Here is a 5,714-nt window from a genome sequence, read left to right as displayed (position 1 = left end):
GCTTTTAAGAGGTCACTTCTGTTAGCAGCTCAGAGGACCCCCTTCCACATTCACGGATCACGGCAGTTCCAACTGCCGCCGATTTTTCTAGGCACAGACCTCCCAGTTCCTGCCAGTCCTGCATCTCACGCGCTTCCCTCTCCCACCACAGGGATTAGAAACCACACCTTATTTCAGGCGAAATCTGACCTTTCCGTGGTGCAGTGAAGAGTTCCTTTGAATCCGAATGTTTGCGCCGATAGGGGACCGGTGGTCTGGTGCTCGCAGCAGTTCAGTGTTTGCAGTTGTCGCGGAAAGTCAGGTTTCCAATAAAATCCTCCTTTCCTTGCAAGATGGGGACCCAGCCCCTGTGGGTGCTGCACGGTCAGGGGAACACTGCCCAGCACTCCCCCGCCTTCTCCTGGAGTTTAGCTGTCCCTTGGCTTGCCAACATACACTCCCCCTGCGAACCTCTGCTACTCTTACTCTCTGCCCCAGGACCAGCCTCCAAACACAACTCTATTCAGTTGCCATTTTTTCCAACCTCTCTCTGGCCACTTTTAAGATTCTTACTTAGTCGTTGGTGTTTGCCAATTTAATTATAATGTGCCTTGGCGTTGGTCTTTTGGGGTTCGTTTTGCTTGGGACTTTGTGAGCTTCTTGCATTTGTGTGGGTTTTTTCTTCCCTATATCAGGGAAGTTTTCTGTCATTATTTCTTCAAACAGGTTTTCTATTCCTTGCTCAGTTTCCTTTCCTTCTGGAACCCCTATTATGCAGATATTGTTTTGTTTTTTGTTGTCCCAAAGTTCCCTTAGGCTCTCCTCCTGCTTTTTCATTTTCTTTTGTAGAAGCTGCTCTACTTGGGTATTTTTTTCCATCTTGTCTTCTAGCTCACTTATGCGGTCCTCTGCTTTTCCTAGTCTACTCTTGATGTTTTTTATTGAGTTCTTTACAGTAGCAATGTCATTTTTCATTTCTGCTTGGTTCTTCTTCATTTCCTCTTGGTTCTTACTCATATTGCCGAATTTGTCTTCCATTCTTTTCAGCTGCCTTACGACCATTTCTCTGAATTCTTTCTCTGATAGGTTGCTGGCCTCTAATTCGTTTACTTCCTTTTCTGGTGATGCCTGCTTTTCTTTCCTATGGGGGCTATTTCTTTGTCTCCCCATGGTCTCTCTTCTCCAGATGTCTGGTTATGTAGTTCTCCTTCTCCTCATGCTGCAGGAAGGCAGGCAGGTGCTCTGGTCACTCAGTAGGCTCCTCCCACTCCATGCTCTTGAGGGAAAGCCATTTTAGGTCTGTTATGTGCACTCTCCACTCCAGACTCCAAGGTAGAAGCCTTGCCCGTATCTGCTTCCTTCACGACGGGGTGGCCACTGTGGGGAAATGTCAACAATAGTCCTCAGACAGAGGTGTAGGAAAAAGAAAGCCTCTATTCTGGTGAAGTTTGCAATCCGGAGCACAGAGCCTCAGGCAAAAACTGGTAGTGAACTCCTGAAAAATATATTTTTAAAAAGGAGCTTCATCTCTTTTAAAAAAATTATTTGTCTTGAAAATATCATACAATCTCACTTATATGTGGAATCTAATGAACAAAATAAACTGATGAACAAAATAGGACCAGAGGCATGTATACATGGGATAGACTGAGAGATCTCAGAGTGGAGAGATTTGGAGTTGACTAGAAGGGATTAACCAAAGAATAGCCCAAGGACACAGACAATAGAGTGGTAAAGTTCTGGGGTGGGACAGGGGTTGGGTGGAGGGGGAAAAGGCGGTAGAATGGGGGACATCTGTAATACTGTCAACCATAAGAAATTTTTTTTTGTCTTCCACTTTTGTTATCAATGTATTAATAACACACTTGTATCTGGCTGGCGTGGCTCAATGGGTGAGTGTTGACCTATGAACCAAGAAGTCACAGCAATTCCCTGTCAGGGTACATGCCCGTGTTTCAGGCTTGATTCCCAGGATGGGGTGTGTAGTAGGCAGTCAATCAATGATTTTCTCTCTCATCATTGATGTTTCTATCTCTCTTTCTCTCTCCCTCTCTGAAATCAATAAAAATATTTTTTAAAAAACAACACACTTGAATTACGTTTGAATTTCAATAATTTCTTGCCCTTCAGAAATAAAAAGAGCCCAAAACTAAAATGCCTAAACTCAACTTTTAGTGCCTGTCAGATGATAGTGTGTGCAGTGTAAGATGTTCTCAGTTATTTCTAATACTGCCAGTGCCTTTTAGCTATAGCTAATCTGTGGTTTGGCTTTAAGAGTAAATATCCAGTCCTGCTGAAGTGGCTCAGTTGGTTGATCATGATCAGCCCATACAGAAGGCAACTGATCAAGCCAACCGATTGATATTTCTCACCTCTCTTTCATTCTCTCCCAGCATGTCCTCGGGTGAGGATTGATAAAAAGAAAAAGAGTGAACATCCACCCTTACCCCTTTCTTCCATTCCTCAAGTCTTTTTAAATGGAATCAAAACACTTGATTATAAGTGAGTTTCAATCCAAAGATATGCAATTAGAAAGGCTTATAGGTTGGAGTAATAACACATTGTTTTATAGAAAAATGGCAGAAACGGGAGCATTTGAATTCTCAAATCTGATTCCAAGATCAGTTGATAATTTAGCCATCAGGAATTGGGAAAGTTATTTGATATGTACAGTATAGGATATAGAATTCAAACTTAATGCAAACTGAATTCTCTATCCTATACTGTACATATCAAATTTACACATTTTAATGATTTCCGTAACAAAACATCTGAACAGAAACTGAGAAGCTTCGTTTATTTACCTAACTTTTAGTTCTGACCTTATAAAAAAGTCCCCCCCTCCTTCCTCATCCTACTTTCTTCAATGTATGTAATATTCTTAGTTGTATTGTTGAGGCCAACTGCTAATTTTCCACTTTGCTTTCCAAGAAAATCAGAGAAATTCCAGAACTCAACTATGATAACTTTACATCTCATAGACCAGATCAACCATGAACTTGTTCATAATGTGGAAACAGGGAGGAGATGGACCTAAGTTCATCGAGCCATAGACTTGGCACTGCTTGGCACAGTAAACCTTCCAGGTACCATTAGTAAAGTCATAATTAAAATAGTGGAATAGAAAACAGAATTGGTTGTTACCAGAGGCCAAAATGAGTGGGAGGAGGGCAAAGTGTTAGGTAAAGGGGATCAAATATATGGCAACGAAAAGAAACAAAACTAGACTTTGGGTTGTAAGTTTGCAAAAGAGCACAGAGATGTCAATTATAATTTTGTACACCTGAAAATTATATAATCACTAGAGGGCCGGTGCATGAAATGCATGCACTTGCGGGGACCCTCAGCCTGGCCTGCACCCTCTCGCAATCCGGCAGCACTCAGGGGATGTCTGACTGATGGCTTAGGCCCGCTCCCCGAACCCGTCAGTTGGACATCCTTAGCGCTACTGTGGTGGTGGGAGAAGCTCCCACCACCGCCTCTGCACTCACCAGCTATGAGCCCAGCTTCTGGCTGAGCAGCGCTCCCCATGTGATAGTGCACTCACCACCAGGGGGCAGCTCCTGTGTAGAGCATCTGCCCCCTGGTGGTCAGTGCAAGTCATAACAACTGATTGTTCTGACATTCACTCAATTTGCATATTGGCCTTTTATTATACAGGACCGTGGTCGGCAAACTGCGGCTGGTGAGCCACATGTGGATCCTTGGCCCCTTGAGTGTGGCTCTTCCACAAAATACCAAGGCCTGGGCGAGTCTATTTTGAAAAAGTGGTGTTAGGACAAGTTTAAGTTTTAAAAATGTGGCTCTCAAAAGAAATTTCAATTGTTGTACTGTTGATATTTGGCTCTGTTGACTAATGAGTTTGCCAAATACTGATATAGGATATTAACCAATGTTGCTCAAATGAATTTAATTTAAAAATTAACTAGATGGATCAGCACCTATAAATAATCAAATGTCAATAGAGCAGAAGGAGGCTGAGAATACATTTAACAAATATTTATCGAATATTTATTAAATAATAGTGAGTGCACTCCTGAATAAAACCCCAAGAGACATTGTCTCTGACAAAGTAACTTAAAATCTATTGGAGGAGACAGACAATAACCAAGGAAATAGAAACAGGGTGGGGCAAAAGTAGGTTTACAGTTGTTCATATGAAAAATAGTACAATAATTAATAAGTAATAAGGCACACTCCAAGGAGGGTGCACCAGTGCCCTTTTCTCAGCAAGTGCTTTTTAACTCTGGGACCCTTATGGGACTTGTAACTAGGAGAATAGCGAACAGCAAAGCTCCTGATCCTGTCTGACTTTTCAGGGAGCCAATAGCAGACCCATCTTGTCTCATTTCCTTCCTCTAACGTTACTAGAGAGCCAAAGCAGCCCCACCTAGGTTCTCCTCTGTTGCTTCTTTTATCCTAAGCCCTTTCTTGTTTTACCTTTCCCAGCTTTAATAAATGTACTCTAAAAAAATAATGCAAGAATAAATAAACTTTCATATACTCACAACTCTAAACCCACTCTTGCCCCACCATGTACATTGGATAAGAACATTAAAAGGAAATAAGATGAATTGATAAAGAAGGGAAAGGGGCATACTTACTTTATTTTTTAATTTTTTTAAATAAATCTTTATTGTTCAGATTATTACAATTATTTCCCTTTCCCCCCCCATATCTCCCCACCACCTGGTTCCCACCCCCTCTTTGCCCTTACCTTCCCCCCGTTGTCCTTATCCATAGGTGTATGATTTTTGTCCAGTCTCTTCCCATACCCCCCACACAGACACCCCTTTCCCCCTGAGAATTATCAATCCACTCCCATTCTATGCCTCTGATTCTGTTATGTTCACCAGTTTATTCTGTTCCTCAGATTTTTAATTCACTTGATTTTTAGGATCACTTGTTGATAGATATGTATTTGTTGTTCATAATTTTTATCTTTACTTTTTTCTTCTTTTTCCTCTTTTTAAAGAATACCTTTCATCATTTCATATAATACTGGTTTGGTGGTGATGAACTCCTTTAGCTTTTTCTTTTTTATTTTTTTTTTAAATTTATTTATTGATTAAGGTGTCACATATTTGTCCTCATCCCCCCATTCCCATCCCACACCCCTCCCCACGGATGCCCCAACCCCCTGTTGAACTTAACCATTGGATAGGCTCATATGCATGTACACAAGTCCTTTGGTTGATCTCTCCCCACTCCTCCCAACCTCCCCTATCCTCCCTCTGAGGCCCGATAGTCTGATCGATGCCTCCTTGTTTCTGGTTCTGTTCTTGTTCCTCAGTCTATGTTGTTCATCTTTTCCCCTAGATGAGCGAGATCATATGTCACTAGAGATATACTTATAAGAACTGAATGTGAGACGAGCAATAGTAGTTATGCTGACAGGCAAATGAATCAGTCTGTAGTGAGTTTCTTTCTGGACCAACAGTTCTTTTGAGACCCAATTTCAATGTCCAACAGTTCCTTATGTGTACATGTCAGCACTAACCTCTCTGCTCTGGATGGTGGACAAATGGTGGTAACGGAGGTCCGACTCCCTCTGGTTTGGTCTCGGCCGGACCCAGGGGCACGGCTTCACCCGGACTAAGGGGAACGTGGCCTCACCCAGACCCAAGGGGCGCGTGGCCTCACCCGGGCCCAGGACCCAGCCTCACCCGGATGGATCCAGGGGCACACGGCCTCACCCGGACCCAGGATCCGGCTTCACCCGTACCCAGGGGCGC

This window comes from Eptesicus fuscus, chromosome 1 (assembly GCF_027574615.1).
Source record: "Eptesicus fuscus isolate TK198812 chromosome 1, DD_ASM_mEF_20220401, whole genome shotgun sequence".
NCBI lineage: Eukaryota > Metazoa > Chordata > Mammalia > Chiroptera > Vespertilionidae > Eptesicus > Eptesicus fuscus.
Note: the sequence above shows the minus strand (reverse complement) of the source record.